This window comes from Cervus elaphus, chromosome 6, assembly GCF_910594005.1.
Source record: "Cervus elaphus chromosome 6, mCerEla1.1, whole genome shotgun sequence".
NCBI classification, from domain to species: domain Eukaryota; kingdom Metazoa; phylum Chordata; class Mammalia; order Artiodactyla; family Cervidae; genus Cervus; species Cervus elaphus.
The window spans coordinates 43986601-44013763 of NC_057820.1; the positions used below are offsets into that span (position 1 = coordinate 43986601).

General features: G+C 43.7%; 1 protein-coding gene and 1 long non-coding RNA gene across 3 annotated transcripts in view; both read right to left on the reverse strand.

Annotated features, from left to right (window-relative positions):
• The window catches only part of CEP135 (centrosomal protein 135), a 75126-nt gene extending 73184 nt beyond the window's left edge, over positions 1-1942 (reverse strand). The window contains exon 1 of one of the 2 annotated variants that reach the window (XM_043906708.1): positions 1720-1942. The gene's annotated coding sequence lies outside the window, so the exon portion shown is untranslated. The remainder of the gene's footprint in view (positions 1-1719) is intronic. The other variant, XM_043906707.1, reaches the window with a different exon arrangement.
• Positions 1943-4069: 2127 nt separating this feature from the next.
• Positions 4070-26363, reverse strand: LOC122696569. The gene is made up of 3 exons (XR_006341788.1): positions 26308-26363; positions 22991-23138; positions 4070-5623 (listed from the first exon to the last, which is right to left on the reverse strand). It is a non-coding gene; the product is annotated as an uncharacterized LOC122696569 (long non-coding RNA).
• Between the last annotated feature and the right edge of the window lie 800 nt (positions 26364-27163).

A 27163-nucleotide genomic window follows, 5' to 3' on the forward strand; every position in this document is an offset into this window, starting at 1 on the left:
GGACAGACATCACACCAATGTATACATTTATCAAAGCTTTTCAAATAGCATATGTAAAGTTTACTGAGATTAAAAAAGAAAGACCCCAATATGTAAGTATCTCTGGACATCTTTTTATCCTTGTCTTTTTAAATATCTATGAATATATCATCTATCAAACTGCCCTAAAATGGAGTTATCCAAAGATCACTTCTTTAAAAAAACATGCTCTCTTTTCTAACCTTTGCCAGGTAAATGTGGTCCTGGTACTCATATTTCTAAATCAAACAAAAACTTTGTTTTACATCTGTATTGCTTTTCACAATTTATATAAAACATGCATGGATATGAATATATGCAAAATTTGATCCTCACAACTACAATGAGCGAAAAAAGGTCAAGGACACCCTCCACATTCAAAGATGAGGAAAGGCTGCCTAGAGACAGTAACTTTTTCTAAATCACAAGGTCACCAAGTAGGTGGGCAGTCAGGTCTCCTGAGTCCTGACCCAGCGCTCAGGTTTCTGCATTATGCCGCCTCAACTTACTAGACGACTCCTAAGTGAGTACTGCTCCTTGATAACTCCTTCCTACAAATCTCTCCTTCTTCACATTCTTGTTAGCCTTTTCTCTGAATGACGTCCCCATTCTATGCTAGGCTCTTTCCAGGTTCCTTCCACAAGAGGGACCTGACTGATGCAGGTGTTCTAGAAAAAGTCCTGAAGAAGTCAGAAGTGCACCTGTCAGACCAAGAACCAGCAGGGCCTCACAATTCAAACATGCCTCCTTTTTGTCTGGTATCAACTTTGGTTACCCAGAAAGAATACATCCTCACATCCTTCTGAGAGACAATATGAGTGAGTATTAAAAAAGAAAAATCATCAACACATACGACAGATGAAAAAGATTAAAATCCTCTCAGGAAGGACAAAAACACACGTATTAGGCTTTCCCCACCCATGCATGGGCTGCTGTCCTTCACCACCAACACAACGCGCCCTTCTACATCATCCAAACACTGCGGCCATACTGAAAGTTTCCAGCAGAACAACATAAAAGGTAAGGTTTGGAGGTCCTCCACGCATACGTGTTTGGAACTACCCACTTCCTTAACTCTAGGGAGCTCACGTCTGAAAGCCAGTGCATCTTATTTTTACAAAAGTATCCTGTGCATGTGTGTGTGTGTATAGTCTCCTGTGTATATAATATATATGCACAAGGGCTAGAAAAACAAAACACCCCAAACCATCATTAACTAGGTTATCTCGCGAATCCTCCCTCACTGAACTAAAAACAGTAGAGAGTGGAAGAGGGGATGTTTACTAAGGTGCCGGACAAAGGTTAATAAATGACTCGTCCTAGGCTTTGGGGCACTTTTGTTTTACAAAGAGCCTGTATGATTCTTATACGAAAGGGTATTTTAACTTTTAAATCAACCCATCAGTCGGTAGGAGGCGGATCTGCTGGAACCGCACAGACGCGCGGCGAGCGGGGCCGGAGGACCCGGGAGCCCTGGCAACCCCAGGCCGACCTCCGGGCCGCAGTTCCGCTGTCGGGAGCTGAAGGGAAGCGGGTGTCCGCGGCGAGGCGACAGGGCTCCGCGCCCCGCCCGCCCGGGGCCCGCTTCCTCCCGAGGCCGCGCGGCCTCCCTCCCGGCAGCGCCCGGGCCCGGCCCGCGGGGACGGCCCGGGAGGCGGAGGCGCCGCCCTGCCCAGCCCTCCCGCCCCGCGCCGCGCTCACCCGCAGCCCCGGCCGCCGCTCCCTCCGCCTGCGGTCGCATCTCCTCTCGCGCCTCGCCTCCCTCGCTGGCTCCTTCCGCCCAGACACCGGCTCCGGAGCTAGGACAGTTTGAAAATGGCGCGGAGAGACGATCAGGGCCGGCGCGGAGGAGGTGCCGCGGTTGCCTCGGTAACGGGAGCGGCCGACGTTTCGCCGCGCGCAGCGGGGACGCGCCCGACCGGGATGGCGGCGCTGGGCCCCGGTGCCCGGAAACGCAACGGCCCGCACGGCGCGAGGCCGCGGCGCCCCCTGGCGGCCGGCGAACCCCTAACCTCAGCGGCTGCCGGCGATAGGACTCCTCCAAGTCGATCGCGTGCCTTGCTTGACCTTCTCGGCGCGGGGTCAAAATCCTGCCCAGCCCTGGTCCCTGCCGCGGATTAGCCTTCACCCGTTCTGGGGACGCCTTCGCCTGATCTCCAACGACAGGCACAATTGCAACTTTCCGTGTCAGCCACCTAACACAATTAACTGTTGCTCCCACACCCATGCCCAAATGTGCAGACCCTTATAATATACTCAACCCGCTGTGATGATGTAACATCATGATGTTTTGATCCCGTGAGTTATAACTCATCCCGTCAAAACGTAATTATTTGTTTGTATGTCTCTCCCTGCCGTCCCCAGTTGTGAATTCCTGAAGTCAGAGATTATTTTACTCAGTTATGTTTCTCTGGCACTAACCGCAATAAACATTTGTGAATGGAATTAAATTCAAATCAACTCGGTTTAGAGAGCTTGTTCATAAACAGAAAACACATGGTCAAATTGTGGAATTCTGTTTCTCGCGTGAAAACTTCTAGATGATCAGAGACGAGCTAATTTTCTCCTTTCTGATTACTGCTCTGGCAAGTAGGACTTTCATTCTGAAAATGCATTGTCTTTGCATATTACCTAACTGCTTTGTGGGTGTGAATACTTTGTACCCATTCGTGTATTGTTTTAGCCGTTTCTGTTGTGTCTTGTCTGCCTTCCAGCATGCTTTAAAAGTTGTTTTGTGGCATGTCTAAGAGGAAGTGAGTTAGGCTCTGTAGATGGCTTTTGTTGTCTTGAAGATGTACCTTTAAATACATTTTTTTTCCTGAAAAACAAATATTTTTTTTAAAATCACAGCAAAATGACTATGCAGTGGCCATCCAGTCCAGATAGCTCTTTGTCCCACATGCATAGCAGTTAGAAAATGTAAGAACCAAAGCCAAAGAAATTTTAAAAGTTAAGTGGGATACTGAAGTTATAGGCCAGTTTTGCTCCAGGTAATATGGAAGACCAGAGCAAGTTCACTGTTGGACTGAGGTCAGGGTCCCCGGTGCACACCCAAAGTTGTTGCTGCTTGCCACCCAGGTCCTAGGCTTTAGGGGAGCAACAGGGCTAGGGAAGCAGAAGGAAGTAGAAACTGAGCTTGCTGTGGGCTCTCCCCAAATCACCAGGGGACGGGAGCCCTGAATTGGGGGTCGATCCTGGTAGGCCTACCTTCAAAATTGATAATTAGGAGGAGGTAGAGCTAGATCGGACCCAAATTGCAGGCAGATTCTTTACCATCTGAGCCACCAGGGAAGCCCATGAATACTGGAGTGGGTAGCCTATCCCTTCTCTGGGGGAACTTCCTGACCCAGGAATCCAGAGGGGGTCAGTCTCCTGCATTGCAGGTGGACTCTTTACCAGCTGAGCTACCAGGGAAGCCCCAGAGAAGAAGAACCTTTCACTGAAAATGAGCTTGCCAACCAAAAACAATCAAGAAATCTGATGCTAACAAAGCCAACAAAATAAAACATCAAAACATGAATTCTTGGGTTTCCCTGGTAGCTCAGTGGTAAAGAATCTGTCTGCCAGGGCAAGAGACATGGGTCAATCCCCGATCCAGGAAGATTCCACATACCCCAGAGCAGCTAAGCCCATGCGTGACAACTGTTGAGCCTGTGCTCGGGAGCCTGGGAGATGCAGCCACGGAGCCCGTGTGTCCTGGCTGTTGAAGCCTGCGTGTCCTGGAGCCCGTGCTCCCCAGCAGGAGAAGCCACCTCCGTGAGAAGCGCAAACAGCAGCTAGAGAGCAGCCCTTACTCGCTGCAACTAGAGAAAAGTCTGCACAGCAGCCAAGACCCAGCACAGCCAACAATAAATAAATAAATAAAAATTCAAAAACCCATGAATTCTCTCTAGATGAAAGAGGCTGATGAAGCTTTAAAAATGCATATATGTAAGGTGATCTGGATCAAAGTTTTTCAGCGTTGGCGTTTTGGACATTTTGGGCTGAATAATTCTTTGTTTCAGAGGGCCTGTCCTAGGCGCTGTAGAAATGTTGAGTAGCATTCCTGGCTTCCGTCCACGAGATGCCAGTACCACCCACCAAGTTGTGACAATCAAAGATCTCTCCAGATACTGCCGACTGTCCCCTGGGAGGCAAAACCACTCCCGGTTGAGAGCCACTGGTCTAGATAGACGGAAGAAGTAACTTCCATTAGCAAGAACAAGAATTGTTAAATGAAACAAGAACAGATGCATATGAGAGGGAAGCAGTCAGAAAATCTGGAAATTAAAATTATAGTCATCAAAAACTTTACATTATTAAGTGGAATGAAATGTAGATTATAGTTAAAAGAATCAGAGAATTTACCTAGAACCCATTTCTTTGCAGACAAATATATTTAGAACACAATTAAGAAATACAAACACTAACTTGAGAGACTCTAAAGAGGCACAGCAGGGAATAGCAGCTATGGCAGACAGACCTTCCCACCAAAGATGTCCACACCCAAATTTCTGGTACCTATGAATATGTTATATTATTTGGCAAGAGGGAATTTACAGATGTAATTAAGGTTGTTAAAAGCCTAAAAATAGGCAGATTGTCCTAAATTTTTCAGGTGGGCCCAATGTATTTGCACAAACCCTTAAAAGCAAACAGGTGTGAACAGGACTTGACAGCTGTTGGTGGTCTGAGGATGGTGGGTGCATGCATGTGATGAGTGCGGGGATCCCAGGAGAGCTGAAGGAGGCTAACAGCCCGCAGGGACCCGTGAACCTCAGCCCCAGGAACGGGGACCTGAGTGCCTGCCGACAACTGAAATGGACGAGGAAGCAGATTTCTTCCTCTATTTTCTTACCTCCAGGTGAAAACTCAGACTGCTGACACCTTGATTTTGACAGCAGAGCCCACTTGGACTTCCGACCTACAGAACTATGAGATAATAAATTTGCATTGTCTTAAGCTGCTATGTTTATGTGACTTGTTACTGTAGGAAGAGAAAAAACAACTCAGCAGAGAAGCAAGATTTGAAGAGATAATAGCTAAGAATCTTCCAGAACTGAATCAAGGTACACATCTTCAGATGAAAAATTTGCATCATTGTAGTTAAAGATGGAAGATTAAACGTATCCATTAACTTTAACCTCTCTCCCTTCCTCCTTCCCTCATTGCTTCCTTCTCTCTATCCCTCCCTCCTCCATCCTTCTAGAATGATGATAAAGGAATTTTAAAGATACTTTTTAAAAGGCTTTAGAACAAACAGAACAGCCGTGGAGACGAGATCAATAAAGTTTCGGGGCTGGCAAGCAGATGGGCAGCAGGAAACTGACTTCTCAGCCTTGAAAATTTTGAATTCCAACCAGCAGTGGGGAAAGTGAAGAAGCCACCTAACTATTCTGCAGAAACCTCAAAGGCCCAGGGTCTGGTGGCACCAGGTACCCTGCTGGAGCTAACAGCAGCATAGCTGTTTTTGGTAGAATGCTTCCAGCTGTCTTGCTCCCTAGACCGTCCGGAGCTGCTTTTGTGTGGTTTCACCTCCTCCTGGAGCAGACGCTTTGCCTCCTGACCTTTGTTACTTCATTACCGGTCTGCCAGCAGGGTGGATCAGTTGCAGGCTAAGCAAACTCTGTGGGTAAAACAAACAGGCGTTATTCATACTGACATTGGCAAGTTATTTACTGACTGCTGTGAGCCTCTCCAAGTAGTAAGGAGAAAGATGGCTGAGAAAACTTCTAGACACGGGATACACACGCTTGGTGTGTATGGCTCTTGCTGGCTTGGTGAGTGGGGTGTGGAAGATAGGGATTTCCTAGACTCTGGGCTTTGACACTGATTCTATTAAGTCCGTTTTGTCCCTTCCATCCTTTTACTCCCTGTATTAGCTTCCTCGGCTGCCGTTATGTGCATGCGAGCATGCTAAGTCACTTCAGTCGTGTCTGACTTTTTGCAATTCTATGGATTGTAGCTCACCAGGCTCCTCTGCCCGTGAGATTCTCCAGACAAGAATACTGGATGAGTTGCTATGCTCTCCTCCAGGGGATCTTCCCTACCCAGGGATCGAACCCACGTCTCCTGTGTCTCCTGCATCGGCAGGCGGGTTCTTTACCATCAGCACCACCTGGGAAGCCCATGGCTGCCCTTATACATGATCACAAACTAGGTGGCTTACCACAACAGAAATGCAGCCTCTCAGGGGTCTGGAGAGCAGATGTCTGAAATCGGCATGTTGTCAGGGCTGTGTGTGCTCCCTCTAGAGGTTCTGGAGGGGAGTCCTTCCCTCCCTCGTCCAGTTCATGGTGGCTGTTGGCATTCTCTGGCTTCCTTAGTTTGTGACAACCTCACTTGCATTTCTGCCTCCACCTTTTCTTCTCTGTATCTTCCAATCTCCCACGTGTCTTTTTTTTTTTTTTTAAGAAGATTTAAAAATTTTTTTGATGTGGACCATTTTTAAAGTCTTTATCGAATTTGTTACAATACTGTTTCTGTTTCCTGTTTTGGTTTTTTGGCCCTGAGTCATGTGGGATCTTAGTTCCCCAGCCAGGGCTCAAACCTGCACTCCTTGCGTTGAAAGGCTCAGTTTTAACCACTGGACCATCAGGGAAATCCTCTGTTAGTTAGTTTCGTCGCTCAGTCGTGTCCGACTCTTTGCCACCCCATGGGCTGCAGCTTGCCAGGCTTCCCTGTCCATCACCAACTCCCATGAGCTTGCTCAAACTCATGTCCATCAAGTTGGTGATGCCATCCAACCATCTCATCCTCTGCCGTCCCCTTCTCCTCATGCCTTCAGTCTTTCCCAGCATCAGGGTCTTTTCAAATGAGTCAGTTCTTCACATCAGGTGACCGAAGTTTCAGCTTTGGAGTTTCAGCTTCATCATCAGTCCTTCCAATGAATATTCAGGACTGATTTCCTTTAGGATGGACTGGTTGGATCTCCTTGCAGTCCAAGGGACTCTCAATAGTCTCCAACACCACAATTCAAAAGCATCAATTCTTCGGCATCAATTCTTTATGGTCCAACTCTCACATCCATACATGACTACTGGAAAAACCATAGCTTTGACTAGGGAGAACTTCATCAGCAAAGTAATGTCTGTCCTTTTTAATATGCTGTCTAGGTTGGTCATAGCTTTTCTTCCAAGGAGAAAGCATCTTTTAATCTCATGGCTGCAGTCACCATGGGCAGTGATTTTGGAGCCCAGAAAAATAAAGTCTGTCGCTGTTTCCATTGTTTCCCCAAGTATTTGTCATGAAGTGATGGGACCGGATGCCATGATCTTAGTTTTTTGAATGTTGAGTTTTAAACCAGTTTTTTCACCTTTTGCTTTCAATCAAGAGGCTCTTTAGTTCTTCTTTGCTTTCTGCCATAAGGGTGGTATTTATAAAGACACTTATCACTGGATTTAGGACCCACCCAGATAATCCAGGTAATCTCTTCACCTCGAGGTCTTTAACTTAATTACATCTACTAAGATCCTTTTTCCAAATAAGGTGACATTTACTTGTTCTGGGGATTAGGATGTGGACATATCTCTTGGGGGGGGGGGGCAGCCATTCACGCCACCACATTCCCCTAGTTTTTGACATTTTTATTTAGTCTGGGTAAGCAGGAAGACAAAAGACTGTGTCATATAGCCTATAGAGCCTTACACTTGCTTTAAGGTTTTTCATTTTTTGTATCCTTTTTTTCCATCTTCACTCCCTCTTTGTTTCACTGAAAAGCTGAGAGCTTTCCACCTTTGCTTATTTGTTTAGTTATGGCTGAAGTGAGAGAGGGATGGAGGGGGCAGTCTAGGTAAAAGTAAAAGAATTCAATGAAGTATAAAAGCATTTTCCTACCATCCCTGTAGAGCAAACTAGAGCAGCCCAGCAAAATACGAAATAGCCTCTCATCCAAAGTGAAATAATAAAGCCAGCCTCTAGGGAAAATATCACATATTATCAAATACGTATTTTTAAACACTAGATCATATTCTGAGTGACTTCATGCTGAGTTCCCAAGAGGTTAAAGGAAATTGCATCTGACTGAGTGAACAGCAGAATCTCATCTTCCATCTCAGTCTCCCCTGGGTAGCATAATGTATTGTAAAATGGTGGGCAAAACTGCCCAGATTATTCAAATTGTGTTTTTCCTTTCTTCTTATTTTTATAGTTCTTTGCTGAGAGCATTTCAATGTATTTAAATGAGTGCTTTGTGATAGAACTCTATGTAGTGTTATGGGTTGAATTAGGCTCTCCCCGAAATTCATATGTTGAAGTCCAAGCCCCTCAGAGTGTGATCTTATTTGGAAACAGAGTCATTGCAGGGGTCACTGATTAAGATGAAGCCACATTGGTATAAGATGAACCGCTAATTCAGTATTCCTGGTGTACTGATGAAAAAAAATACACTATGTGAAGAGAAACAGACACATGCAGAGAAAAGACAATATGAAGGCACAAGAAGCAGGCTTTCCTGGTGGTGCAGGGGTGAAGACTCCACCTGCCAATGCAGGAAACACTGGAGGCGTGGGCTTGATCCCTGGGTCAGGGAGATCCCCGGGAGAAGAGCATGGCCACCCGCTCCAGTATGCTTGCCTGGGAAACCCCATGGACAGAGGAGCCTGGTGGGCTGCAGTCCATGGGCTTACAAAGGGTGGGACACAATGAGTGACCGAGCACCACCACACCTGAAGCACTAACGCCCATTTAACTGGGGTCAGGATTGTCACGCAAAGGCAGAAAATGCGAATTAGCTATTAGGTTACTGGGCTGAAGAAGAGTTCACAGTTCAGATTCAGGGTAAAATAGACAAGAGTATCTGGAATTCAGATCCCCACCAGAATCAATGCTGGGTACGTCGTCCCTCCAGCCACACTAGCTTAAACAATCTTGAGCCGGTGCTCCCATCTGAGAAACTACTTCTCAAAAAAGTAGGGAACATCTGGGAATTAGAAATGACTGTCTGTGCTTGATTGCTTCTTTAAATCCAGTATGCAGGTTAACGCTGTGGGTCCTCCTTGCCTTGGACTTCCTGTGGAAGATATGTTCTTCACTCTCAAGAGAAACTTCGATGAGGCCTGTCGTTTCAACACATTCTTAGTGTATGTCTCCTGTATTTCTGGCTCCCATGACCAGCCAAGTTTTTAGAGACTTCAGACATCCTAAAGAGGTACACTTCTGTTTGGATTGGCGTCTGCCTCTTCTACTACAGTAGCCTTATCTATAGCCTTGCTTGCTTTAGAAAATACTTGAATAAGAAACACTGCTTGGATAAGGAAATGGCAACCCACTCCAGTACTCTTGCCTGGAAAATCCCGTGGATGGAGGAGCCAATCCATGGGGTCGCAAAGAGTCAGACATGACTGAGCTACTAAAAAAAAAAAAAAGAAACACTGCTGCTGAAGCAGCTTATTAAAATAAGAAAAAAAGAAAGAAAAGTCACTTCCACAAGTCAGGAATTCATCTTTAAAGCACTTTCAAATGAATAGATAGTCTTTCTATTTTTGCTGTTTGGGTTACCAGCTTTTGGGGACTCTCAGAATTTACTGTCCCAGTTCAAACATTTCCATTAGAAAGCAGGCTGCTAGCTCTGGCGGCTTCCCCCCAAAGTCCATAGTTTAGCTAGTGCAGAATGAATGTCTGCTTTGAATCAAAGCAGCTGGTGTCAGGGGCTCATTGTGTTGGCAGCGAACCCCAGAAAGAAAATCTTTTTCCATTCTCCCCATCTCTGATGCTTCATGGGGTATCAAGAGCCTTGGCTGTTTGCATTCCCTTTTAGAGAAAAGGTCCACTGCCTTTCTCTATCTGGTTTGGAACTTCCCCTTCCTGGCACATTTCTGGACTGCATGCATATGCGTAGCTACCTATTAATCTGTGAAACCTAATCACTTACCCACTGTGACATCTGGGAGAGGCTAGTGTTTGTTTTAAAGAAGCATTGTTTTGAAGTAAGTCAGAAAGAGAAAGACAAATACCCTAGGAAGTCACGTATATGAGAACTCTAAACTATGATCCAAATGAATCTGTCTGTGAAACAGAAGTAGAGTCAAGAACATAGAGAATAGACTGGTGGTTTCCAAGGAGGAAGTGGGTGACAGAGGGGAGAAGTAGGAGTTTGGGATTAGAAGATGAGGACTGGTAAATATAGAATGAATGGACAATAGAGTCCTACTGTATAGCACAGGGAACTGTATTCAATATCCTGTGATAAACCATAATGGAAAAGAATATGAGAAAGAATGTATGTGTGTGACTGAGTTACTTTGCTGTACAACAGTAATTAACACATTGTGGTTCAACGATACTTTGATAATAAATGAAGTATAAAAAAGAAGCATTGATGATCCAGTGGTTAAGACTCTGTCCTTCTAATGCAGAGGGTAAAGGTTGGATTCCTGGGCAGGGAATTAACGATCCCATATGCTGCACAGTGAGGCCAAAAAATTGAAAAACCCAAAATTTAAGGGACTTCCCTGGTGGTCCATTGGCTAAGACTTTGCACTCCCAATGCATAGGGCCCGGGCTCAATTCCTGGTCAGAGAACTAGATTCTACATGTGGCTTCATGCTGAAACTAAGGGTTCACATGATGCATGCTGCAATGAAGACGTGGCACGGCCAAATAAAGAAATTTTTTTTTTTTTTTTAAAGAAGCATTGTTTCTTTAAGAGGGTAATTTCTATCTGGATTTTGAAGGGAGTGTGATTATACGCCCCCATCCCTTACCTCTCACTTTTTATTTATTTATTTTTCCTCTCACTTTTTATTTATTTTATTTTATTTTATTTATTTATTTTTTTATTTATTTTTTTTAAATTTTTTAATTTTTTTTATTTTTTTAAAGTTTTATTAAAGTATAAAGGAGATAGAGAAAGCTTCTGACATAGGCATCAGAAGGGGGCAAAAGAGTACCCCCTTCCTCCTTCCTCTCACTTTTTAATAAAAGATAAAATCAGATGTTGAAGCTGTTGGGTCATGGTTCTTCAGAATGCTTCTACCCTGGGGGCATTTCTGGTTCTAGTTCCGGCTTCTCCATCTAGTATTGGAGTTCCTTGAAGCAGTCTCTCTCACAGACACTTCCTAGTGAAGACTCTGAGGATGACTGACACATTCTTGGTTTTTCAAATAATCATTCATGTCACTTCCTCAAACTCTGGAGTTTAAATTCCTCCCCCTGGGCTGGTTCTGGAGATGGATCTCTTCTGACACAGCTTGGATTTAGGAGTCTGTTGAGGCTCAATTCAGACAGTCTGGGCTGCAGCCCTGCCGAACTACTCCGTATGAATGCCCTGTGGAAAATGTTACCAAGTGGAAACACAGTTCCTGGGGGATATAAACTTTCATCCTGACTCAGCCATGAAAAAGAATGCAATCATGCCCTTTTCAGCAACATGGATGGACCTAGAGATTATCATACTAAGTGGAGTAAGTCAGAGACAAACACTCCCTAATATCACTTACATGCAGGATCTAAAAATAGTAAAAATGAATTTATTTACAAAATAGAAACAGACTCACAGACATAGAAAGGAAACTTCTGGTTACCAAAGAGGAAAGGTGGGAGAGGGGGGATAAGTTGGGAGCATAGGATTGGTAGATGCTAACTACCATATATAAAATAAACAGCAGGGTTTATTGTGTAGCACAGGGAACTATATTCAATATCTTGTAACAAACTATAGTGCAAAGGAATTAGGGAAATGTGGATTCATATATATATATATAAACAGATAACTTTGGTGTACACCTGAAGCTAACAAAATATTGTAAATCAACTATATTTCCATTAAAACAAAGCAAAAGCTCTCACCCTGCCACCTTTCTGAGTGGGAGGCTGGCAGAGAGGTGCTGTAATGCTGGATAGTCATTTGGCCAGAATGAAATTTCCAAAGAGAGTGCTTGCCAGTGCTTAAAACCAAAATCCCTGGACACTGCAAATTAGAGAATCTGGTGACTTTAGCACAGAATATCCATTCTTGCTCCAGTGTACCCCCAAATACTGTCTATCTTAATGTTAAAACAAAACAAAGCAAAGCAAAAACTCGAAGCCCAGACCAAAAGTGATTTTCATGTGGAATCAGGAGAGTGGTGGGATGCTGTAGAGAATAAGGGGCTAGCTATGCGGTGAGCCGCCTGTGACCAGGTCACTCAGGACTCAGGCTCAGGGCCCTTTACCTGAAGGTGGAGCCCATCTCTTCCCACCTGGGTGAGGCCGTCCTCTGCTCCCCTTGGGATCAACCATGAGGATGTCCCAGCTCCATCCATTCTGAATGGAAAAGCAGAGACTGCCAGTACTTTTCTTAGGCTTCCCTTCCTCTCCGTCCATATGGAATTCCTCCTACCCTTCCTGTCCATTTCACTGTTGTGGATGGATTTCAGAGCTTGAATTTTATCCAATATACAGTGGAGAATTATTCAACATGTTTTAAACTGAAAATTGCAAGATGAAGTTAGTCTAGGGAAAGTGAATCTGAGTAGTAGAAAAATCGAAGGGTGAATGGTGCAGAGAACAATACTATCGAGGACAAGAGGTTATTTTAATGATGAGATTAAGGCCTGAGGGAAAAGTGAGAAATACTACAAAGAAAGAGCGGGCAGGGCACAGTGAGGGGTCAGCCTCTCGAAGAGAGGTAGTGGAAGGAATCCAGGCAAATGTTAAGGTTTTGAGTTTCAGAGCCTGAAGAATGTGCTGTTGTGCAGCCCCCTGGGTGCAGAGTCAGGAGGCCACCTTGAAATGTGATGGGGGGCTTCCTTGGTGGTTTAGTGGTTAAGACTCTGCCTTGCAATGCAAGGGACAGTTTAGATTCCCTGGTCTGGGAAGATCCCAAATGTTGTGGGGCAACAAACAAGGCCGGTGCACCACAAACTCTGAGCCCGTGAGCTGCAACAGCAGAAGCCACTGCAATGAGAAGCTGCAATGAGGAGTAGCCCTGACTCGCCTCAACTAGAGAAAGTCCTCATGCAGCAAAGACCTACCACAGCCAAAAAAAAATAAACAAAATAAAATCAATCTTTTAGAAAAAGAAAAAGAAATGTGTTGGGGCAGGAAAGGGGTAAGAGGTGGATGGTAAGTGTGGTCTGGGAGGTAAGAGGCTCAATGTATTGCAAAAAATGTCCTGGCATGGCACAATAAGGAAGATGCTTGGTCTTTGTCCTCAGTCCTGGAACAGGACATCTAAAATTCTTAGAACTTCTTGAGTGACAGGGTAACAGGAGCAACTTTGTCCGAATGAGATGACTCCAGCAGGACCCTCCATAGCTGCAGGATGGGGCTGGCCACCAGAACGGCCAAGACTTGATTAGACGCTTGGAATTTTCAGCCCCACCCCTAGTCTCTAAAAGTGAGAGAGGGGCTGGAGAGTGACTTAACCACCAAGAGCCAACGATTTAAGCAATCATGCCTGTCTACTGGAAATCTGTAACAACTCAACACTTCGGGAATCAGAAAACCTCTAGCTTGGTGAACACATCAGGAACAGGAAGGGTGGAGTTCCCGGAGAGGCCTTGGGCTCTCCCTGCCCCTTCCCTCCTTCCTTGCCCTCTTTCCCATTTTGGCTGTTCCTGAAGTGTATCCTTGCTAATGAACTGGTATAGTAAGGAATGTATCTTCCTGAGTTCTGTTCTCATAAATTATCTAACCTGAGGGGGTTATGGGAACCCCCAATTTATAGCTAGTCAGTAAGAGGTATGTGGGCCCCAGAACTTGTGACAGGCATCTGAAGTAGGACTGTCATGTAGGACTGAGCCCTTAACCTGTGGAGTCTGTACTAACTCCAAGTAGTTAATGTCAAAATTGACTTTGAATTTTGGACCAGTTGGTGTCCAGAGAGTTGGAGATGTGGTTTTGGAAAAGATACCATGTATTTGGATGTTAGGAGGAGAAAAAAAACCCAAAAAACAAAGTTGCATTTGGTGTTTAAAATGTTGTGAGTAAAGATAACTCACCAGGGAAGAGTTGGCTGTATGCAGGTAACATTAAGGAGAAATCTAGCAGTAAACTGAGGCCTCTCTTTCAGGTTTCTGCTCTATATGTTTGAAACATGTTCTTTATATCTGGATGTTGCTGACTCTAATGTTGTCACGGATTATTCTGTTTCCCCTTTTAGACTGTGGGCTCCTGACAGTATACAGAAGACTAACGGGTTCTTCTTTGCGTCCGTAACTCAGGCAGAGTGTCTGGCACTTAATGAGAGATCAGGAAGTATGAATTGAATTGAACAGAACTGAATGGAACTGGGTGAACCTGGCCTCGATACAAGTCCAGCATTTAGCACGGTTGCCTCCTTTCAGGGACTGGCCTGAAGATGGGGCTAAAAAATATCAGCATTACTGCCAACTAATTCAGGTCCTTTTGTTTAAGCAGCAGGGACTTAATTTTCCTGTTGCCACAAGTGTAGGTTTGGCTGGCAATCTGATCATTTACTGGCAGTTAAGGATAATGGTACTTAACAAGAAATGTCAATAACCTCAGATATGCACATGATACCACCCTTATGGCAAAAAGCGAAGAGGAACTAAAGAGCCTCTTGATGAAGGTGAAAGAGGAGAGTGAAAAAGCTGGCTTAAAACTCAGCATTCAAAAAATGAAGATTATGGCATCCAGTCCCATCACTTCATGGCACAGAGATGGGAAAACAATGGAAACAGTGAGAGACTTTAATTTTCTGGTCTCCAAAATCACTGCACATGCACTGCAGCCATAAAATTAAAAGACGCTTGCTCCTTGGAAGAAAAGTTACGGCCAAACTAGACAGCATATTAAAAAGCAGCGATATTACTTTGCTGACAAAGGTCCATATAGTCAAAGCTATGGTTTTTCCAGTAGACATGTATGAATGTGAGTGTTGGACCACAAAGAAAGCTGAGTGCCGAAGAATTGATGCTTTTGAACTGTGGTGTTGGAGAAGACTCTTGAGAGTTCCTTGGACTGCAAGGAGATTAAACCAGTCAATCCTAAAGGAAATCAGTCCTAAATATTCATTGGAAGAACTGATGCTGAAGCTCCAATACTTTGGCCACCTGATGCAAAGAACTGACTCATTAGAAAAGACCCTGATGCTGGGAAAGACTGAAGCCAGGAGGAGAAGTGGGCAACAGAGGGTGAGATGGTTGGATGGCATCACTGACTTGATGGATATGAGTTTGAGTAAACTCCAGGAGTTGGTGATGGACAGGGAGGCCTTAGGTTCTGCAGTCCATGGGATCACAAAGAGTCCGACACGACTGAGCGACTGAACTGAACTGAAGGATAATGGTTACAATAGTTCCAGTCTGTCTGGAGACTTGCAGTGAGCCTCTGTAGTGACTTAGCTACAAAATGTTAAGAAAAGCTATTCTTTAGCAGCAGAGACCCTGGGAAAATTACTGTCAAGAAGGGTGAGCCCCTTTTAAAAGCATGATGCCGAAGCATCTTGATGATGGAATACTTTATTTTATGTATCTATAAAGACATCAGAATGCTCATTTCATAATGTTAATGCAAGGAGCTACTTCTTTTAATCCCCTTTTGTAGATATGCATCAAGCAACAAAGGTTTACTCTATAGCATAGGGAACTATAGTCAATATCTTGTAATAACCTATGATGGAAAATAATTTAAAAAATAATAAATGTGTATTTGTATAACTGAATCACCTTGCTGTGAACCTGAAACATTGTAAGTCAACTACAATAAAAAAATTTATATATTTAAAAATTCCCTTTTGGAGTCAGTAAGAGTAAAGATAAAAGTGGGGGCTCTGCATGAATATAAAGATTGATAAACATTATATATTTTGAAAATATTCTACATGCTCTAACTTTCAAAAGAATCTTCAATAGTTCTATGGCCAAAAGACAAAGGATAAGCTGGGGGAAATGTTACAACTATTTCCATAAATCTAATATATAAAAAACTCCTATAAATTGATAGTAAAATGACTAACATGATAGACTATATCAGGAAAACAATTTTTAAATGCGAAAGGTATGAAAATTCAATTGCTCAAGTGGTTCTTTAATCATGTGACAAGACAGACTCACTAAAAGTAAGAGATATAAATTAAACCAATAGACACGTGAAGGATGAGTAGGTAGCTAAATGAAAGATGGAGTAAGACAAGTGAAGAGGCTAATAAACTAGTAATAACCATTGGGTATTGAGTGCTTGCTAGGTTCTGTTCTAAGTGCTATGCATGCTTTACAGGTATTATTTAATTTAATCACCATAATAACCCAATAAAATAGGAAGTATTGATATCCACCTTTTACAGACAAGATTAAATAATTTACTAGAAATCACAATGTAAGTGATAAAGTCTTGACTTCAACTCCAGAAGTTAAAACAACTCTGAATTCAGCATACTATCAAGGAAGAGAGCTCTATAAGATAATGGCTAGAAAGAGAATATTCAGATGATGCTCAGTTAAACTTGGTGGATATATAGAATTGTCAGGGTCCTAAAATCTCAAACAGACCAACTTTCTAAATCAAATGCAAATTTCTTCTGCAAATCCTTCAACAGATGGCCATCGCAGCTGCCACCTCCAATGACAAGAGGACTCACAACTTTTCAAAGCAGCTCATTGTGTTGCTGAAATCTCTGTTAGAAAAAGTCTTCTTTATATGATGCTAAAATATGCCTCTTCCTGTATGTGAGCAGTCAAAAGAAAGTGAATCTCCCGTTATCTGTGGGATGACCTACCAGCGTACTCAGATTCTTCCACCTTTGCTCATATGATATGGTTTCCAAGTCCATCACTTCTCCAGCTATCTCCTTTAGATTAGAAATACTCTAGTTTCTCAGTTTTCTTATTGAAATGTACCCAGAAATGTTTGAATCAGATTAGGACTGAGGCCAGGGATATATCTGTCTCCTTTGCTATATCTGCACAGTACTTTCAACCTATTCCAATGTGTCCTAGTATCACTGAGTCACATTCTCCAGTGAAGAACCATGTATGAGCCTCTTTCTACAGCTGATCAGTTTTTAGTATCTATATTTATTTATATTATCCTGAATGCAAACATGGGGTTTCTGGAGCAGAGATCAGTTTTTATTACATCAATTGCTCTCTTTGCCCAGGGTAAGCTGAATGGAGTCAGATGCTCCCCTGTATGTTCCCAACTCTGTACTGCAGGAGAGTACAGAGTCTATCCCAATAAGAATCTCAGAATTTATCTATGAGAGGAAGAGCTCCCTTCTTCATCTCACGAGAAAGGGAGGGAAAGCTCTTCTGCCTAATTAACACTAAGTTTCCTTGGGAAGATAAGGGAAAGGTCCGGTGCTCTTACCTTCTGGAATATAAATAGATGTCTCTGGGGGATGAAGACAAGTGAAGCCTCTCTGGTCTACAGGTCCTGACTCCAGATTTTTCCCCCATTTGAAATGTAAACACATACCTCCAGGGAGGTAAATCTTTCCAGAGTCGTCTCACTATTCTGTCATAGTCATGATTTAACTTCCAATGCTTGTTAAGCCCAGGTTCTGGTAGAACTTGCTTGGAAAGTCCTAACTGTGCAGAAACGTGAAATACGCACTTGCTGACTTGGACTCCAAATCTGTCTCTCTGTCTCTTTGTTGCTCTGTCACCTCTCATGGCTTCCAGGGATTCAGCCTGAGTACCAATCAATACGGGCTTCCCTGGAGGCTCAGAAAGTAAAGAATCTGCCTTCAGTGCAGGGGACCAGGGTTTGACCCCTGGGTTAGGAAGATCTCCTGGAGAATGGAACGGCAACCCACTCTAGGATTCTTGCCTGGGAAATTCCATGGACAGGGGAGACTGGCGGGCTATTAGTTTGAGGGGTCACAAAGAGTCAAACATGACTGAGTGACTAACACTTTCACTTTTCACCAGTCAACATGCATTTGACTAAGGGTCAGAATGCCTGACTAAGAAGTGGTTAGGTAATAAAAGCATTTCGTGGTCTCGCTTGACAAAATGAAGAAGTGAAGTGAAGTGAAGTGAAGTTGCTCAGTCATGTCCGACTCTTTGCGACCCCATGGACTGTAGCCTACAAGGCTCCTCTGTCTATGGAATTCTCCAGGCAAGAATACTGGAGTAGGTTGCCATTTCCTTCTCCAGGGGATCTTCCAGACCTAGGGATTGAACCCGGGTCTCCCGCATTGCAGACAGACGCTTTACCGTCTGAGCCAGCAGGGAAGCCCACTTAACAAAATACCTACAGTATTTTGTACAGTAGCGAGTATAGTTTAATACAGTAGCCAGCCCTGGTTTGGTTTGCAGTTCAGTGGAGCCATCCTGACAATTGTCATGCTTCCATTCTTTCTTCTCAGTAGGTGACTTTCATCCTGGGACCTTTTGCCCCATGGTCACAAGATAGCTGCCACAAGTCTAAGAAACAGGTCTGCATGTATCAGCTCCCAAAACCAGAAGTGAGGGCCGGCAACAGGGATTTCATGACAAGGTTTTTTCCTCATAGGCCTCTTTCTCATCAAAGAGAAATGTCTCCCAGCAGCAACTGGTGGAGTTTCCTTTATGGGCCAGAACCAGGTTCCAGGCCCAACCCTAGAGCCGTCTCTGGCAATGAAATGTGAATCGGTTATGACATGGTCTCACACCAAGCTAGGGTTCTATGAACAAGTATTAGAAGTGAGCCATGAATTTTTAGAGAACTCTCTCCATCTCAAATCAAGAGAGCAAAGACATAAATTTGTGCACTGAACAAAGGAGAGAACCCTCAGTTAAGGCTTCCCTCTCAGACGTTGTGGTCCCTTTTCCACACAAGGGCTTCCCTGGTGGCTCAGACAGTAAGGCATCTGCCTGCCGATGCGGGAGACCCGGGTTCAATCCCTGGGTTGGGAGATCCCCTGGAGGAGGAAATGGCAACCCACTCCAGTACGCTTGCCTGGAGAATTCCATGAACAGAGGAGCCTTGTAGGCTACAGTCCATGGGGTCGCAAAGAGTCGGACATGACTGAGCGACTTCCCTTCACTTCACTTCCACACAAGATGTGAGATCTTGGTTCCTGTACCAGATCCTGTGGATTGGGTTGCTTGGCATCCACTCCAGGCTCCTGACATGTCCGAGAGGCTGGAAAGCTGAGGGTTGTGTTTCCAGGACTGCCTTCAGCCGTGGTCGCGCCGTCATGCAGTTATGTGAGACACGCCTTAGGAAGCGGATGAAGGAGGAAGAGCGTGGGGTGGAGGCACCCACTTGGCTGGACGGGCGGTGGGGGAGGCGGCTCCAGGCACTGCTGGTGGCCCTGCCGTTCAGTCGCTCAGGCATGTCTGTGCGACCCCGTGGACTGCAGCTCACCTGGCATCCCTGTCCTTCACCACCTCCTGGAGTCTGCTCAAACTCATGTCCTTTGTGTCGGTGATGTCATCCAACAATCTCATCCTCTGTCGTCCCCTTCTCCTGCCTTCAATCTTTCCCAGCATCAGGGTCTTTTCCAATGAATCTTCATATCAGGTGGCCAAACTATTGGAGCTTCAGCTTCGGCATCAGTCCTTCCAAAGAATATTGAGGATTGATTTCCTTTAGGATTGCCTGACCATGAAGGAGACGTGGTCTTGGGAGTGGGAGCTGTTTATAGAAGCTTTTCCTAGAGCCTGTTCTTCCAACCTTTGCATAAAATTTTGTAAGTGTCTTCCAACCTGGTTTTAAGTCCATTTCCATTGAAATGAGATCTAGAGGGCTTTCCCTGGCCTGCAACTAAACCCTAACAGAAAAAGGTCCTGTCTCGGAAGGTCTGCAGGAAGACTAGGAGTCTTGTGCTGAGGAAAGCTGGGGCTGCTGCCAGTCCAGGGCCAGAGGAAGGTGTAAGAGACCAATGAGATGCATTGACTCCTGGCAGGTGAGCTGCAGGTGACAGACACTCAGGGAAGGGAGGCGTGTCTCCAACGAAGAGTCAGGTTTAAACACCTGAGCGCAGACGCTGGGGCCCAGAAATGCTGGTCAGATAAGAACGTCCCAGCCTCTTCCCTCCTCTCCCTCCTTAGCAGTTTGGGAAGAGGAGGAGTTGAAGTGGGCCTGGAAAAAGAGAAAGCAAGGGTCACTTCTCCTTCTTTCTCTGCCCACGTTGAGCCCACGCTGGAAAGAGTGAGAACACTGACTCTAGCCATGTTTCGGGCTCTGCTTATGACAGGGAACGGCCAGAGGCATTTCAGTGACTGCCCAAGGACTTATTCCACTTCACAGACACCAAAAAAGTCACGGGTTCTGCCTCAGTTATTATCCAGGGGCAAGAAGAAGAACTGGATGTGAGGAAATAACACATATTTTGAGCCCTTTGGAGCAAACTATATACTTCTTATCTAAATCTCTGATATAAATAAGCATGGTGACTTCTTTTGGCTTTTTTTCCCTCAAAGTCAGGAAAAATCATGTTAAGAGGAAGTTTCTCATTCACAGAGAACCTGCCTTACCTCACTCTTCCTAACTCACCAAAATTGGGTGATACTGAACAGAACCTTCAGGAATATCCTCTACAGAGATTTAGGGTCTCAAAGAAGCATTACTGTTGTTCAGTTGCTAAGTCCTGTCCAACTCTTTGCGGCCCCATGGACTGCAGCATGCCAGGCTTTCCTGTCCTTCACTGTCTCTTGGAGTTTACTCAAACTCGTGGCTTCCCTGGTAGCTCAGATGATAAAGAATCCACTTGCAATGCAGGAGACTGCAGTTCAATTCTTGGGTGGGGAAGATCCTCTGGAGAGGGATAGGGTACCCACTCCAGTAATCTTGGGCTTCCCTGGTGGCTCAGATGGAAAAGAATCCACCTGCAATGCTGGAGATCTGGGTTTGATCCCTGGGTTGGGAAGATCCCCAGGAGAGGGGAATGGCTACCCACTCCAGTATTCTGACCTGGAGAACCCCATGGGGTTCTCTATATATAGTCCATGGGGTTGCAAAGAGTCAAACACCACTGAGCAACTTTCACATTCAGGTCCATTTAGTTAATGATGCCATCCAACCATCTCATCCTCTTCGCCCCCTTCTCCTCTGTCCCCTTCTCCTTTTCCTCCTGTCCTCATTCTTTCCCAGCATCAAGGTCTTTTCCAATGAGTTGGTTCTTCCGCGTTAAGTGGCCAAAGTATTGGAGTTTCAGCTTCAGCATCGGTCTTTCCAATGAATATTCAGGGTTGATTTCCTTTAGGATTGACTGATTGAATCTCTTTGCTGTCCAAGGGACTCTCAAGAGTCTTCTTTAGCACCACAGTTCGAAAGCATCAATTCTTCAGTGCTCAGATTTCTTTTGATGTATAAAAATGTTCAAGGGAAAAAATGTTCAAGGAGAGTCTTAGAAATCAATGGAAGCCAATCCAGTGATATTTTAAGGAATACCCTTAAGTCTCCAGTTAATGAAATGCCCAGTCAAAATCAACCATGCTCTCTCTCTCAGCCCCTCAGCACATATGCATTGATTTCACTGGGAGGACCAAGTCCTGGGGGGCTACTCTGTGGGTCTGATCTGATACATTAATTATTTCTGTGCACAGAGCTCCCATAGGGAGCTGAATCATAATTGATTTTTAGACTTACTTAGCAAGACTGTGAATTTAACTCACATCACACCTCAGAAGTTTGGAGCAAGTGTGGTCCCTTGTTAACTAGTCCAGCCTTCTTCCCCCATCCCTACCTGCTGGTAAGAAGTAAAAATAATTAACTAAATCTAACCGAGTAATTGGAGAAGGCAATGGCATCCCACTCCAGTACTCTTGCCTGGAAAATCTCAGAGGAGCCTGGTAGGCTGCAGTCCATGGGGTCACTAAGAGTCGGACACGACTGAGTGACTTCACTTTCACTTTTCACTTTCACTCATTGGAGAAGGAAATGGCAACCCACTCCAGTATTTTTGCCTGGAGAATCCCATGGACAGAGGAGCCTGGTGGGCTGCCATCTATGGGGTCGCACAGAGTTGGACACGACTGAAGTGACTTAGCAACAGCAGCAACCGAGTGATTGAAATACATTTCATGAGGGATGTTAGAATGTTCCAGAAGGTAAGAGCACAGTCTGTCAGACTTCTCACCCGGAGCTCTTCGATGGGAACAGGATGTGTGCATGTGGGGTTGGAAGGTTGCCTGACCTCGTAGATGAGGGAAGACTGTGCTCCACGGGAGCCTCTTGTAGGCCTGCCTGGCTGTTCCTGGTGTCTCTGGCACTGCAGCTGACGCCTGTGTCTGGTGTGATGTCTGGGTCTCTTTCTGTTCCTAGTTGGCCCTCTCTGACTCTCTCTGCCTCCTCAGGGCTTCTCCCAAAACAACCTGTTCCTCTGACTTCTAGCTGTGACTCCCACCTCATCCCAGCCCATCCTACAGGCCCTCACCCACCTCACTGGCCCTGGGGATCCCCACCAGATTCTCAGAGTCTCGGTCACTGGACCCAGTGAAGAGAGTGTAGCCGATTCTAAAGTTAAACCTTATGACCTCCCTCTGTCTGGTAATGCTGGACCCTCTAAGGTTGATATGAAGCAGCCTAGAATGAGGCCTCTTCTCAGAGTCTCAAATGGGGAGTGGAGATAAGAACTTCCTTCCACCGTAGAGGTCTTCCCCAATTTCATATCACATGCCCAGGCTGTGTCTGGCAGCTCTGTTCCTCTGTTGCTCTTTCCTTCCCACAGTCCTGGGGCTGAAGATTAATGGCTTTCCTCTCTGTTCTTCTGAAACACACCTCACTTCCACTCCAGGAGAGAAATGACTGAGCCATGTCATCTAGGCTTAGTATCGAATGAATGGAGGATGAAAGCAGATAAAAGAATTTGGAAAATCCCCTCCCAATATAATAGCCTGGCTTTTAATCTATTGTTTAGCTGCACAATCTTATTTTGAAGGTTGTGCACGCACGCTAAGTCGCTTCAGTTGTAGTCTGACTCTTTGGGACCCTGTGCTCCTCTGTCAGTGGGATTCTCCAGGCAAGAATATTGGAGTGGGTTGCCATTTCCTTCTCCAGGAGATCTTCCCAACACAGGGATCGAACATGCGTCTCTTATGTCTCCTGCACTGGCTGGTGGGTTCTTTATCACCAGTGCCACCTGGGCTCCCCTTAAGGTCAGAAACTGAGTGTTTCTGACCTTTGCATTCTTTCTCTTTGCATTCCATGTAAATTGCTTAGAGCAGTGCCTGGTGCCTGGTAAGCAATCAATATTCTCATTCTGTAATAGATCTTTTAGTATCCTGAGACTGGTTGATGTCTTTGGCCAACACATAGAAGAATATGTGCTAGGAAAAGCAAAAGAGAAAAATTATGTTGGTAATGTCTAAAATATTAACCTTATTAACATTTCATTTTACCATATTTCAAAATTATTAACTAGTATATGCTTGTAGAGGAATTCAAAATATATAGGCAATTACAAATAGAAAAGTCCCAATAAAATTTTAAAATTTCATTTGTTCTGTTCTGCTATTTTACACTTTTCTCTAAAAACAATGACTGTAAGCGTTTTGGCTGGGTATTTTTACTTGCCCATCTCTACCATCACACAATAAGTTTTTGATCTTGTCTTTGTAGCCCTACAGGTCATTAGTGTTTGATGAATGAATAAATGATTGAATAATGAATTACCAGATAATATAAGTAAATGAAATATCTTTAAAATGTATTGTTATGTAAACTTGTTAGGATGCTACTTTAGTTACTTTTGGACTTTCTTCATAGGATTACATGTGATTCAAATATAAAAGCGATTTAATTATGATGTTTTGTCTACAGTTTTCTTTTAAATGCTTCCCATGATGCTTCAGGAACCTTCTACTGAGTAACAGAATGAAAAGTTTGGATGATGACAAGGCAATTCATCAAGGCTTTTGTGTTTTTACTTGACTATCTGATCTCGTAGCAGTAATGCCCAGAATTTTCATGGCTTATTTTACTTTCGATGTGTTATAAAGCACAGTCAATACATACTCTGCCATCTAATGTGCTCAAGTAAAATGAAATGCACTGATTGACCATTTGGATTAGTCAATGTTTTAAAAAGTAGTAATATAATTCTAAATTAAAAAAGACATAACTTTGGCAGTCTGATTAAAATGAAGGAAGAGACAAACCAACCTAGTGAATAGATTACTGGTGTTATGAGTAAGAAACAGGACCCAGTTCATATCTAGTTTTCAGGTTCAGTGAATGAGGTTCTTTCCCAGGTCATTCAACAGAATTTGTTGAAGATGTCTAAGATATTAACCTTATTAACATTTCTTAGAAGGCTGGTTGAGGCTTGAAGCCTTCTTCTCTGCTTTGCCTCACAGGATTTTGAAAGGCTAATGAAACAACATTAGCAAGTTTCTAAGGACTTTGCGGGTAATGGCTTCACAGACAAAGGCCTTGAGAGACTTCCTCTGTCCTGGGAAAATGCGGGTGCGCCTGCCTGGTGGGTGACTGGGTTGGGGTGAGGAATGGACCCCTGTAAGGTGTTGTCATCTTTCGGCCCAAGGATGTTGCTCCATTTCAACCACTCACCCTGGAGAGCAGAGTCTGATTGCTCAACCATTGCTCAGAAATGCATCATTGATTCATTTCTTCTTAAAATTGAATGCTTATTAGCACCGTGCTAAACATTTTACAAACATCATCTGATTTAATCCTTACAATGAACCTATGAGAGAAGCACTACTCTTTCCCTTTTACAAATTAGGATCCTGAGGCCCAGAACTAACTTACCTGAACAAGATCAGACAGCCCGAGAGAGGCAGGGTGTGAGGCCTGTGCTAACTTCAGAGTCTGAACTCTTAGCTCAGGTTACACTGTTAACTGATCTTCACGGGTGCTGCCCAATGGGTGGGTGGCAGTAACTCAGTGATGCATGTCTCAATTCCTTGACTTTATCAGACTACAGATACATCTAACTCCTCTGAGCTATTACAACACTGTCTGTATCATTCATTTGGCAAATACCATTTATTGTCTTATACAGTTTATTTGATTCTGTGTATAAACATATTTTAGTTTGCATTAATTGGGGATCTTCGGTTGCAAGCTACAGAAACTAACTTCAACTAACTTAAGGGCTCCCTACTACTCCCCAACTGCAATATGGGAAGAATATTGGGTGATTCACAAAATCAAAAGAAAAGAGAACCACTTGATCTTGGGAAGATCACAAACAAGGGCAACTTTGGAGATCTTTATAGAAGACATTTATGGGTGTTCTCTTTTGGTGTGAAACAGGGATGATTTAACTCTAAGTACCTTCATTCAAGCAGTGTCGCCTGCCCAAGATTCACACTCCTGGCAGAGATGGAGAGTCTGATTGGCCCAGTTAGACCAATCATCTGCCTAATCTTTGCAGAGCATGGGGACTGTGATGGATAATCTTACAGGATCCAAATGATCCTACTGTGATATGGGAAGAGACACAATCCATGTCTAGATTATTGTGATTAATTTTATATCCCCTGGTGCAATATTATAATTTTTCAGGCAGAAAAGACAATCTATGGTACAAAGACAAGGCTAAGAGGCAGGAAATTATTAAGACAAAAGACCCAGAGAATAAGCAGAGAAATCACAATTCTTAGAATGATGATGCCCTAGGAAGAGGCACATAATTTCAGCCTCCATCAGTAAAAGTTAAAGTATTCATCTATTATACTCTTTTAGCTGTTCCTCTGCTCTCTTCTACTTACAGAACTGTTCCCTGTGATAAATTTTATGGTTTGAGCAATCTTACAGCAGATTATTCCTCCTGAATAAACAAATATGGAAATGAATTTTTATGAACACAAGTTAGATGTAGTTCATTTCATTTATAGCTGTAGCTAAATAAACTTGGCTTTAAAAAAGCTAAGTAAAATTATAATGAGTGAATTTTAATACAAACCACTTCAAAATTTTTTTTTTTTCAAATTTAAATTTAGGTTGGGCCTACAAATTGCCTTAGGAAAGCAGGTAGTGTTTTGGATTAAATTTTGTATTACTCCACTACTTAGAAATCCTTTTAGAAAGTTCTCTTTCCCTAAGTGCTACAGTATTGACTGGCCAACCTGACCTCAAAGTAGTTGCAGAGGATCAATGTTGGCTTAGCTACAGCTTGGCAAAGACTGGGAGGTAAGATAAGAGCTGTTGGTCCAGAAAAACAACCCACGATAAAGGGTTCTTTTAAACTATAGCAAATGCATATATTCTAACAAAACAATACAAAATTTCTTCCAAACAACTCTCAGATCTTTCTGCACATATTTTAAAATCATCTGCAAAACCATAAGGATCATGGTTGTGTAATGAAAATTAAATAGAAACCTCTAAAGATTAATAGTAACATATGGATAATCATTAAAGAAATTACATTCAATACCCTAAATTTTCAAACAATTGCACCTACTCTGTTTATATACATACTTTTTGACATGCTTGCATGTTTTAATACACACATATCATTCCATGTTTTACCTTTTTCTTTGATGGCTCTGGTAATCCTACTTCATGATCACAGCAGCCGTGGCTCTCATCTCCTATCACAACATACCAAGAAGGAAGAAGATATAGAGGCTAAAGACTCTGTATGTCTTATGAACTTTCTTTTTTTTTCAGGATGGACAATCTCTTTCGAGATCTCTTAGCAGACTTCCTCCTAGATCTCACTGACTAGAGCTGGGTTTACACAAATATGTACTCCTCAATCAAACATAGGCAAAGGAGAGCTGGATTGTCATGGCCTGCTGAGACCAGGCCAAGCATGCTGCCCATTACGGTTTGGGAGGCTTGTAAGAACCTGGGCCCCATCTTCAGAGATTCATATTTATTTGGCTAGAGTAGGGTGCAGATATCAGGATTTTTAAACATTTCCACAACTTAAATATGCAGCAGGTTGGGATCCAAGAGTCTATGCCAGCTTTGGTTTCTCACTTTTGTCTGGCCTGTTCCTACTCTGTAAAAAGCAGAGCTCTGTTAGCAGGAGGAGCAGGCAGACCCCACAGCTCACAGTGTCTACCAGAGGAGCTGACAGTAGATCAGGTAAACGGCCTCCCTAAGAGAGCATATCTGAAATCTACAGAAGACATTGTTCATTTAGGCCCTTCATGAATTTAATTCATCAATCTTTATAGAATGTATACCACTGTGAAGACCCTGTATATGTATAAGGTAAAAACTAGGAGTAGAGTATACTTTATCTTGTAAGTCCAATTTCCTTGTAACAACCTTCACTCAGCGCCTAGAATGAGATTCCACATCTAGTTACATTAGGTGCTAGGTTCAAGCAGAGAACAGAGATTCTGCCCTAATGCAACTTACTTTCAAGAATACA